Source organism: Hipposideros armiger, unplaced genomic scaffold (genome assembly GCF_001890085.2).
Source record: "Hipposideros armiger isolate ML-2016 unplaced genomic scaffold, ASM189008v1 scaffold_134, whole genome shotgun sequence".
NCBI classification, from domain to species: Eukaryota; Metazoa; Chordata; class Mammalia; order Chiroptera; family Hipposideridae; genus Hipposideros; species Hipposideros armiger.
The window spans coordinates 1,018,057-1,030,400 of NW_017731484.1; the positions used below are offsets into that span (position 1 = coordinate 1,018,057).

The 12,344-nt window shown below is 47.4% G+C and overlaps 1 protein-coding gene across 4 annotated transcripts in view; it reads left to right on the plus strand.

The window, feature by feature from the left end:
* The first annotated feature begins 471 nt into the window (after positions 1 to 471).
* The window catches only part of PRELP (proline and arginine rich end leucine rich repeat protein), a 33,462-nt gene continuing 21,589 nt past the window's right edge, over positions 472 to 12,344 (plus strand). Inside the window, exons 1-2 of one of the 4 annotated variants that reach the window (XM_019649787.1) lie at positions 472 to 738; positions 4,468 to 4,559. The gene's annotated coding sequence lies outside the window, so the exon portion shown is untranslated. Of the gene's footprint in view, positions 816 to 4,467; positions 4,560 to 8,134; positions 8,277 to 12,344 lie in introns of those variants that run through there. The other 3 variants (XM_019649784.1, XM_019649786.1, XM_019649785.1) reach the window with 3 other exon arrangements.

The window sequence follows — 12,344 nt, forward strand, 5'->3', positions numbered from 1 at the left end:
TCTTGGGCTGGACTCAACTCCAGGCCACCAGTTTGCAGACTTGGGCTCACATATTGCCTCCAAGATGCCATGTGGGATAAGCCCTCACCCTCCACAATAGAATAAAAGCATTCAGTTGCCCCTGGGGTGTGTCACACGGGAATACGCCAACACAAAGGAGCAAGGGAGGAATTATTTATTGAGTGCTTATATGTCAGACTTAGTTTTGGGGGTAAGTGATATAATTTGACAAAACTAGACAAAACCTCACTCTCATGAAAAGAAACTTGTAAAATTTTTAGTGTCTTCATAGTAATTAGTAAGGAGAAAAAGCAAGCAGAAATTTCAGTTTCAGATAGGGTGATCCGAGAGCCTCACTGGGCAGGTGACATATGACAAAGACCCAGAAGAAAGGAAGGAAGAAGTCCTGCTGGTATCTACAGGATGAACATCCTGAAAGAGGGATTAACAAGTACACAGGCACTGAGGCCCAGGGAGAGGAAGGAGTGGCTGGGAAGCAGGAAGGAAGGATATGGCTAGAGGAGTGGCTGAAAGTGGTGCGGAGCGGTATCAGTGGCCAGAGAGGCAGGAAGAGTCCGAAAGGGGAAGCCAACGCACATCGGGCCTCTGGTTTTCTTCTGAATCAGATTGGAAGCCATTGGCGTGAAGGCTCATTCGTGCTACTATGTTGAGAATAGACTGGAGAGAAGCAAGGGAGGCCGCAGAAAGACCCTTGAAGAAGCGATTGCAATAAAGTAGGTGAGGAAACGATGGTGGTGGGAGCAGGGCGGTGGCTGTGAAGGTGGTGAGAAGTGACCAGATCCTGGGCATATTTGGTAAGTAAACCCAGTGGTGTGCTAGCAAAGGTTTAACAGCCGGCTCTTGGGGTGGGGTCACTGATTCCCACAGTGTAAATGTTCCTAACGTGGCTCATTTCAAGCTACCAACAGGAAGTCAACTGGCTCACAAAATTCCTAAAAATCTTACAGTTGGCTCTTGCAAGCCAATACAGGCCACCTTCAGCACAGCACTGGGCAGAACTAATAGGACTTGCTAATGAATTGGATGTGAGAGGTCGGAGAAAGAGAGCAAAGAGAACTCTGAGATGTGGGCAGCTGATAAAGTGGTGTTGCCATTGATTTAGATACGGAAGAATATGACGAAGTTTGGGGGAAATATCAGAGATCTCAGTTTGGACATTATAGGTTTGAGAAACCCATTATATCTTTTATTTTCAAACCTCACAAGACATTATTATTACTGTTTCATATAGTCCATGTTTGGTGTTTTTTTTTCAACCCATACAGTTGCCACTTTATTTGTTGTTCATTCTTGCCCACCTCTCAGACTTCCATCTGGGATCATCTCCCTTCTGCCTAAAGAGCAGAATGTCCTTTAGAGAGAATCAGCTGGTTTCAACTCCCTGTTTTGTTTGTTTTTTACTTTATTTTTTTATCACCTTAAAGCAACTGTATTTCACCTTCACCTTAAAAAAAAAAAAGATTTTATTGGGGAATTGGGGAAGGGGAACATTGTATTTTTCCAGGACCCATCAGCTCCAAGTCAAGTAGTTGTCCTTCAATTTTAGTTATGGAGGGCACAAGCTCTGCTCCAAGTCCAGTCGCTGCTTTCAATCTAGTTTGTGGGGGCAAAGGGGGGAGCACAGCCCACCATCCCATGTGGGAGTTGAACCAGCAACCTTGTTGTTAGGAGCACCTGCTCTCACCAGCTGAGTCATCTGGCCTCCTATTGGCAGCTCAGCAGCAGCTCAGCTCAGGTGCAGCTCACTGGCCCATCCATGTGGGAATCGAACAGGTGACGCTGTTGCTCAGAGCTCACGCTCTAACCAACTGCGCCACCTGTCCGGCCCCTCACCGTCACTCTTAATGTGTATTTTCACTGAGAAAAGAATTTTAGGAGGCCAATTATTTTCTTTCAGCATATTGAAAAAAATTTAATGATAATGTGTTCTAAATATTTTTCTTTGTGTTTTGGTTTACTAAAGGTTTACAATGATGTGTCTGGCTGTGGATATCTGTTTATCCTGCTTGAGATTAGTTTGTCTTCTTGTATTTGTGATCTGTTGTTTTTCATCAGTTCAGGACCATTATCAGTTATAATTGGTTTACATATCAAGGCTGCCACAATTATCCCTCCTGTGTTTCTGGGACTCCAATTAAACATACGTTGGTTCTTCTCACACTGTCCTCTGTAGCTCTTAACTTTAATAGTTTTCATCTTTTTGTTTCTCTGTGATAAGTTTTGAATTATTTTTTCCATCTTCTGATTTGTTAATTCTCTCCAGGTGTATCTTTTTTTTTTTTAAGATTTTATTGGGGAATTGGGGGAGGGGAACAGCGTTGGGGAATCCGGGAAGGGGAACAGACAAGCTGCTGTCCTTTTGTTCTTCAGTCTAGTTGTGGAGGACATCGCTTTATTGGCCAATGTTGGTGTTGTGATCATTGCGCTCTTCCCAGGTGAGGCAGATCGGTCGCCAGCCTCTGGACGGCTGCTCACAGTGGCTCTTGGCAGCTCACATCGGCTGCTGGCCGCTCCCGCTGGCTGCCAGCCACTCACGGTAGCTTATGACAGTCCACTGCAGCAGGGTCTGCAGCCTACTCCGTCGCTGGCCACTCAAGGCAGCCCAACTCCAGTTCCAGCTGTTGTTCACCATCTTAGCTGTAGAGGGTGCAGCGTCACTGGCCCTCATGTGGGATCCAAACTGGGGCCCTGCTGCTCACAGCTGGCATCCCAAGCCAGCTCTTAACCAATGTGCCACTCGGCCGGCCCCAGATGTATCTTTTGAGCTTTCATTTTTATTAATTGAATTTATTATTTCTAGAAGTTTGATTTGATCTTTTTCCAAATGTAAATCAATTGTTATAGTTTTTTATCATCTGCAGGTATTTTCAAGCATGTCTTTTATTTTTCTAAACATAGTAATCATAATTGTTTTATAGTCTGCGTCCATTAAATACAAAATCTGAAGTTTTTACAATTTACTTTTTCTTGTCTACTATATCTGTTGTTTCTTAATCATGGTGCCTGTTTCCTAGTATACAGTAAGTCCTCATTTAATGTCATCAATGGGTTCTTGGACACTGCAACTTTAAGTGAAACAACATATTAACAAAACCAATTCCACTATAGGCTAATTGTTATAAACAAGAGTTAAGTTCCTACAACATAGTTCTGGTCACAAAAACACCATCAAACTTTTAAATAAAGACTGAACACACTTTCAATATTAAACATTGAAATAAACATGAGCAATGCATACACTTAAGAAAGATGAATAAAAACAAGTAAGATCATTATTTTTCAACCTGCTTATTCCAGTTCAGGGTCATGGGTGACCGGAGCCTCTCCCGACAGCTCAGGGTGAAAGGTGGTACCCCACCCTGAAGGGGATGCCCTTCCATCACAGGGTGCACTCACACACACCCGCACTCATTCAGACAGGGACAATCTAGACCCACAATTCACCTAAAGTGCGCATCTTTGTGATGTGGGAGAAAACCGGAGTCCCTGGAGAAAACCCACACAAACATGGGGAGACATGCAAACTCCACACAGTGGCCTAGCCGGGAATCAAATTTTTTTTTTTCTCAACAACGTTATAATGAAATGACATTGAACAAAACGACATTATTTGAGGACCTGCTGTATTTGGTTATTTTTTGTTGGCTGCTGATCATATTTGAAAAATAATTTGGTGAAATATTTTAAGTGTAGAGGATGAGGATGCCTTCCTCCAGAAATGTGTTTTTGTTTGTTTTGTTTTTTGCTTTTGCCATGCACTTGTGGGGAGTACTGATCGGGAACCACCTTAAATCAAATTCAAGTTATTGAGTTCCCTGAACCAGACAGTGATGAGAATTCTGTCAAATTGTTACCAAGCTGGTTTAATTTTTGTTCATCTTTCCCCTCAGGATGTGATCCTTTAGGATCCTTGCTTATAGAGGAGAGTAGTTACCAATCTTCAAGTCCCCAGCTTCTATTTGTATCCTCCTTGCAGTGAAGTTACCAAAACAAAAGTTCAAACTTACTGGGGTCAGCAAATACCCTCAGGGCAAACCTTCTCTGGGGTTTCTATATGTTCCCTTCAGTTTGGCCTTGTTGCTTTATTCTCTCTTACTAGTTCTCTTGTTAGCTCTTTTTTTAGGAAAACATAATTCATGTCCTATCTATCAGTTTTACTTGTTTCCAGTGGTAGGGTTGGTTCAAGTATCTTAGTTCACCATTGCTGGAGATTGGGACTCCCACTGAATGGTGACGGGGAAGGGGCAGAGGTGATATGACATGGAATTTTTCAGGGTGATGGAAATGTTTTACCTCTGATTGGGCTGGTGGTTATATGAGTATATACATTTGTGAAAGTTTATCAAACTATACACTTGAAATGGGTACATTTTCCTACAATATATGTAAATTATGACTCAAAAAAGTTGAATTAAAAAGTAAAAAATATATATCTCTTATTTCTAGTGAAGAATGGATGATACAGTGGCAGGAGGCCCCACACAGGACCCTTGAGAGAGGGAGTAAAAACTAAGTGCTGTTCATCACCCCAGCCATCTGTGAGTCTAGAGTCTGATTACTGGTGGGGGGTAAAAGTCCCTGTTTTATAATGCAGTGTTTATGAGCTTGTATAGTTGTTAAGATGGGTAAGCACATGGGATGGAGCTTTTGGGAAATGGGTCTGGAGGGACTGAGCAGCTAGAAATGGTGGAATAATTCCAGAGATACTTCTTAGAGATGGCAGCCTTGTCTTACAAGAAGATAAGGACCCAGAATGCCTTGTCCTTACTGCTCTATGGGCAGACCTCAATGGAAGAGAATGCAGATAGAGAGACATAGAAGTTAAGATGGTGGCAGGGCTCGGGAACATGGGTGGCATGGCCTAGAGAACAGAGTGGTCTCCCCGTGCTTCTGACAGTGCTTCTTCAGGTGCAGAGAGTGTATGTGAAGGCACAGGGGCAGGCGCTCTCCATGGGCAGGACGGGGGCCAATCCCCCACTCTTGTTGGATTCAGCTGGGGCCTGGGGACAGAGCTATGCTTCCAGGTCTCCCCTTCCTCACCAGCTTGGTTCCCCAGAATATCTTGTGGGATCTTGGTGGCTCATGACCATTGGGTGATAAAGAACTATAAGACACAGATCTTCTATGTGGCTTTTGACAAGTTATTTAGTCTGAGTCTCAGTTTTCTTATATATAAAGGGGGGATAAAAACTTAAATGAGGTAATACATTAAGGTTCTTAACATATCGCCTGGCACATAGTAGCAATTTAATGCATCGAATTATTATGATTATGATTATGATTATTATTTTTTTTTTAAGATTTTTATTAGGGAATTGGAAACAGTGCTGGGGAATTGGGGGAAGGGGAACAGACAAGCTGCTGTCGTTTTGTTCTTCAGTCTAGTTGTGGAGGATGTTGCTTCACTGGCCCAGTTTGGCACCATCATTGCGCTCCTCCCGGGTGAGGCACATCAGTCGCCAGCCTCTGGACGGCCGCTCACTGCGGCTGCTGGCCACTCATGCTGNGCTCCAGGTTGAGCTGTTGTTCAGCATCTTAGCTGTGGAGGGCAGTGTCACTGGCCTCATATGTGGGATCCGAACCGGGGCCCTCTGGCATCCCAAGGCAGCTCTTAACCATCGCACCACTCGGCCAGCCCCATTAAAAATGTTTAATGTTCAAATGCTTTGAGAGTGTGGGGCACAGTTGGGACAAGATGGGCCATGAGTTGGTAACTGTTGAAGCTGGGTGTTGGGTACATGGGGTTATTAACACTATTCCAAGTAAATGTGCATATGTTTTAAATTTCCCATAATTAAAAGCTTTCTTTTATTAATGTACAATCAAAAAACACATTGTAGGGGCCGGCCGAGTGGTGTGTTGGTTAAGAGTTGGCTTGGGACACCAGCTCTGAGCAGCAGGGCCCTGGTTCGGATTCCACATGAAGGCCAGTGACGCTGCGCTCTCTACAGCTAAGATGGTGAACAACAGCTCGACCTGGAACTGCGCTACTGTGAATCGCTGGCGATGGCGTAGGCTGCAGTGAGGCTGCAGTGAGCTGCCATCAGTTACCATGTGTGGCTGGCAGCCAGCGTGAGCGGCCGGCAGCCAGTGTGAGCTGCCAAGAGCCTCCATGAGTGGCCGTCCAGAGGCCGGCGACCGATCTGCCTCACCCAGGAAGAGCGCAATGATAATACCAACATGAGCCAGTGAAGTGACGTCCTCCACAACTAGACTGAAGAACAAAAGGACAGCAGCTTGTCTGTTCCCCTTCCCCCAATTCCCCAGCGCTGTTCCCCAGTTCCCCAATAAAATCTTTAAAAAACAAACAAACAAACAAAAAAACCACATTGGGTCCTCAAGTCATATTAGATCCATAGGCCACCAATAAACACTGTCTAGACATTCCAGAATAGCCCACAGCCCTCTCTGTCTGTCTTTGCAATTCTCTCTGCATGGCCTGGGATAGGGGAGCTAAGGGAAGGAGGAAGGGAAACATACTGACTTGGGAATGGATGGAGTCAGTTATCATCGTCCAAGCTGAAGAGCATGGACTCCAGGGATTTGGATGGGCCTCATAAAAATGGAGGGAGCAAGTCACACCCCCAGCACCATGTCTAACCCGTTCCACCCCACTCCCGGCCAATCCTCCTGCACCTCGCTTCATCTTGCTCATCTTTCTTACTATGCACCCCATCATGGGAAATAAGCAAATCTACGGTCGACGTCTTGAGTCTGCAGAAAGGAACATATCCCATCTGGATGAGTAGCCTGGCACATCCAGGGCTCCTGTGACTCTATAGAGAGGGCTGTACTGACTTCCAGCAACCTCACCAGCCAGTGTGGAAGTCTCACACTTTTGGGTGGAAGCCAAGTGGGGAAAGAAAGTATGGGTTATATTTTTCCTTCTCTGTTTCTTAGGCTGACTACGATTCACCATGCTCACTCTCCTGTCCCTAACATCTTCCCAGTTTATAAAGTACTCTTACATTTAAATCATTTCATCTTCCAACCCTGTGAGGTAGATAATCCTCCCATTTCATAGATAAAGATTTAACTGAGGCTCCTTGTGATTAAGTAACTTGCCCAAGATCACATAAATTATTGGTTTTTTATGTTCTGATTTGAATGTTCTTTCCTGTACCCCAGATTGGGAGGGGTGGCGGGAGTTTCCTGTCAGTGGGCTCTGCAGCTCTCCATGGACCCGATGACAGAAAAAGTATCATTGTGTTTTCTAAATAGTCAACTGGGGTGGTAGGAAGTTTAGCTGGGCTGCTCCTTAACTGCAAGTGTGTTGCCGTTTTTTAATTGAGGAGAATTGTCTGATGTAATGGTCTGATTTGAATGGGTCTTCTGGGGTGGTGTGAACATTTAGATTTCCCCATGTCTTTGTGAGATTGCCATACAGTCCCCAGGTCTCTCCTGAGTGTGATACAGGTGGAGAAGCTGAAAGAAGACACTGACATTGTCCACTGAGCTAAGGACAATAACTTTAGGTCTTATATCAAATCTTAATTCTGTTTTTCTTTGCTGTGTGACCCCAGGCCAGGCTTTTCCCTCTCTGGTTCTCAGAGCATCCTTCTAACAGCCAAACTAAGGCTATCTCCTGTGCCAGCTCACTGCACACCAAGACTCTACTCCCTTAGCAACCTCCAGAGAAGATGACTTAGGGTAGGATTATCACTGCTCAGAGGACACGTCCCACACTCTTCACTGGTTTAGAAATTTAACACCATGGGAGCAAAGGGAAAGCAAAGCAATTGTTAGAGGGAGGCTGGTGAGGACCCAGCCATCCAGCTCTGGCCCACACAGAGTTTACTTTCATGCCTTTTCTTCTGTTAATTTGGCTTGTTTTCCAAACATGGTTCAAACAATCACCCCCCCAGAAGCAGTGGCAGCAGAAGGAAATGTTATTAAAAATGAGTTCGTTAGTGGGCATGGTGTGTAGATGAAGTCTTTGGGACTTTTGGCTGCCAAATAAAGACTTTATTGTTGTCATTCCTCCTTTCCCAAGCTCCCTCCCTTTCTTCTCTCCTCCCTCTCTCCTTCCCCTCCCTCCCTACAGTCTGCCAGTCCCTCCCCCTAACCTAACCTCCCCACCCCAATAGAATCTGGTGGAAGAAAAGTCAGGCAAACACAAGCACGCTTGCACCACAGGGAGATCAGAACTTCTAGCTGGCTCACTGCTGCCACAGCTCCACCGAAGGGTGGGGGAGGAAAAGGAGGAACCTTGCGGGGATTAACCCAGAGCTGAGAGCAGAGGCAGGTGTGTGCAGGTAAGCCCAGTCGGGAGATGGGTAGGAAACCTCCTTCCTCCAGCCAGTGCCCTCCTGCTCTGTCCAACTTAGGTTATTGATCTAGTCTCTGCCTCCTTCCTTCCTTGCACTTTGTCTTCTTTCAAATGAGCTCACACTAGTCTTGCTCATTGCTTCTACACCCGATTCCTCTCCCTTCTCTTCGTCATCCTCTACCTGTGTATTAGCTGGCTACAGAAGTTAACCTTTCTTGGTACAGATGTTTGTTGTAGCACAGAGAGTTATGCTGTACATAGTATTTATACAGAACAGATGTTTCCATAGAAACCGTACCCAAGAATCCATTTCTCTGCACCTTGCACATATTGTCACTCACTGTCACAGATACACACACACACACACACACACACACACACACACACACACANCTCACGGCAGCCCAGCTCCAGGTTGAGCTGTTGTTCAGCATCTTAGCTGTAGAGGGCAGTGTCACTGGCCCTCACATGTGGGATCCGAACCGGGGCCCTCCGGCGCCCCAAGCCAGCCCTCAACCATTGCACCACTCGGCCGGCCCCTATGATTATTATTATTATTAAGACAAGACTAACACAAGGAAAACAGTTGAAAGACAGGATAGAATTGAGACTATTTTTAGGTGGTGTAGACCAGACCAGCCTTCAGGCTGGAAAGCAGAGGAGGAGTGAATTCATCATTCATGCATTACATAAATATGCATTAGGGCCCTACTATGTGTCCTTCCCTCCCCTTCACAGTACTATCCTCATTTGTGATATACTTAGATTTATTTATGTGTTTGTTTATTTTCATTTTTCCCCAGCTCTGTTGAAGTATGATTGACAAATAAAAACTGTTTATTTTAGATTGTACAATGTGACTTTTTTTGGGTTGTTTGTTTATTTTCTGTATCTCCCTATAGACTGAGGTCTCCAGGGACCATGTCTGCTTTGTTTGCAGCTGTGTCCTCAGAGCCTAGCATAGTGCCAGCCACATAGTAGGTGCTCCATAAACATTTGTCAAATGAATGCTAAGCCTGTGCAGGGTGCTAGGCTATACTGTAAGCCCTCGCAGAGCTTTTAGTCTAAAGGAGAAGATGGAGTAATTTAAATAATTCCCCTGAGGGCAGTTTCCAGATGTCTGTGAGAGCAGAAGGTATCAGGCAAGGAGCCTGAGGTGAGGAGAGAGGAACAAGGCCCTGGAGGGAGGTGACAGGGCTGGCACAGGGCAGCAGGGGCATGGGAAGATGGGCTTAGGGGTGGGGGGAAAGCAAGAGAAAGGGGCTCGCTCCCTTAGCAGGGAGTTCAGGGCCCAATGTGGGGCATAGAGATGCCAAGTGAGGCCAGGAGGGTGGCGATGAAGCTCCCAGAAGACAGGGGCCACCTCCACCCTCACCCATCGCAGGCTTGGGAAGGAGGAAACAGACAGGGTCTGTATCACCGGGACTGGGTGGAGTGGAGGTGCCTAGGGAGCCGAACTGAAGGGTCCAATCCTGACAGACCTGTGGCTCTGTGCAGCCTGATGGAGAGGAGCCACCAGCATGATTTAATCCCGTGGCAACGTGGCGGCTAATAAATTTCATATCCCCTCCCTGAGCATAGTCATAAGAGGAGCCAAAGGCTAAAGGAGAGAGGAGGAAGGCTTGAGCAAGGCAGGAGAATAAAGTGAGGGGCATGAGGGGGATGAAAGGAGAGGAAATTGGAGGGATAGGTGAGAAGGGAGGAGGGGTGAGGAGGGAGAGAAGGCAAGAGGAAGGGAGAGGAGGGAGGGTGGGAAGGAGGAAGGTCTCCTGTCAACAAGAATCAGTGTGACAGCCTCATGGGCTAATTACCCAAATCATGCCCACCCTGCACCTTAGTGGGAGGGGGACCATCAGCAATCAGGTTCTGGAGGGAGCTGGCTCCCCCTCTGTCCAGTGTTCTCTTCCTCCTCTGCCCACTCCTCGCCGCACCTCCCCATCTCTCCTCTTTCTTCCTCTCTCCAGAACTAAAAAGAGGGAGAGTGGCAGATGAGTCAGGCTAATGATACAGCAGCGCTAATGACAACACCGGTTACCCAGCACCTGTCTCCAAGGAGCTTAGACGTCTCTTCAAATGCAAGTTCTGCTTAAGGTGGGAGGAAGTTTTTCCAATAAGAATTTAAATGTAAGAAAGGAGTCTGAATGTCAGCATGCAAAAGGCCAGGTAGACTGAAGGAATGACTTCATGAGGCCATGTCAGCTTGAAGTGCTAGGCAAATGAAGATTGGGGGCATGAAGGCATGGTGGGGTGGAGAGCCTTCGTTTCAGGGGTTCTCTAGAGAAAGCCGAGCCACCCCTGTCCTGGCTGCTTTCCCCTGCTTCCCACACCACTTTGCTAACTGCACGGCCTCTCATTGAGCCCTGGCCCAGGGAGCAGACTGTCCGGACTGCCAGCCACCTTCCAAAACATGTTTTGCCTTTTTGCCTTCATTCTGTGGCTTGGCTCAGTGGGGCCTAAAAATTCCCCACACCTGGGGCTTGCCAAGATGGGCTGCTCCATCGCTAATAATCACTGTTTCCAGCCTGAAAGCCCTGCTCTGTCCTCAGAACGGCCTTATGGGATGGGACAGCAGGCTCTGAGCCCATGAGATTAGCAGGAGGCGGCTTTCAGGGCCGCACTGGGGGAAGGACCTCAGGAGGCAACTAATCCCACCTCCTCAGTGCCTCCCAGGAAAGGACATTCAGGATGATCTTCTAGACCTGGCTGGGTGGCCACCTTAGCTTACTGCCAAGAGAGGACTAGATAGAAGGGGCAGCGTTTGTGCCCAGTATATTAGTTCCCAGATCACAACCCTCGGCCAAGAGTGCCCTTGGCTACATCCTCTGTTGATGGATGCCAAGGCCAGCACAAACACTATGAAGGAAACATAGCGTCTCTTGGCGAGAATACTTCATAACAATACTGTGTATCCTTCCACGATGCTGTTTCATGAGCCACAGCCATGAAAATTATTTATTCTTTACTGTGTATCTTTGGGGTGAGACAGTCATGGGTCTTGGTGCCTGATTGTCCTACGTGCGTGTTGCCCAGTTTAGACTATGAGTCAGCTCATAGAGCAGAAGAAAGCAAGTCTCCTTACTCGCTCCACGGAGCCAGCCCTTCGAATAGGCCCCAAGGCCCCCGCCACCCTTCCTGCACCCTGGGGGTAGAGAACAAGGTTGAACCAAGCATGGCTCCTCTCTCCCACCGTTAACTGGAAGAATCCCTTTTCACACGCCCTTGGGACATACCAGTCTGGTGGGGGAGACACAGACTCGTCTGGAGGAACAGTCAACCTGGCGGTATAAGTGCAGAGCCAGGCCAGCCGAAGACCGCTCATAGGAGACCCAAGAACAAACCGTAGGCTGGGTGGATGGAGGAGCAGACGGGCTCCCGGCATCTGCTCAGGTGGGCTACCACTCCTGGAGGCTGGGGCAGGTGTGATGGCCACAAAAAGGTGTGCTCTCTCACCCTCTCGCTGTTTCTACCCACTGCCCTGTGTCGACAGCCCCAGGAGGGCAGAAGCCCCAGGCAGTGGGTGGGAGTTCATGCGTACATTGCTTGCGATAGCCCACAGTAGTGCTTCTGAGCCCAGCAGGCTGAGAAAGGAGAAAACTGGGGCTGAGAACATTCTGGACCTTGATCTTTGTCTCTGGCTCTGTCCTTTCCTTTGATTGGGAGGTTTCAGGAGGCTTACAGAGTGGATGTCGGGGGAGGGCAGCCACGTGGTGTGGCCCCTGAGCCGGGTGCTCTGGCCCTGAGTAAGGCCAGGGCTGCACATGGGAAGGAGGAGGGGGCCCTACTCACGCGCTGCAGGCCAACCAGTTATTTTCTCAGACTGGGCAAGCAGATCAGAATAAAGGAGAAATCAAAAGAAAAGTGGCTGAGGCTTGTGGCGATGAGAGGAGTGGGCGAGCATCATGTCACCTGCTGGAAAAGAGATGGCAGCTCTGTTGTTTCAGTAACAGCCGCAGGCCAGGCCTCAGGCGACCTGGGTTCCAACCCAGACTGACATCAGGGGTGGTATGGACAGAAACCGAGTCATATCATGTTTTATTAACTACCCTCCACCCCT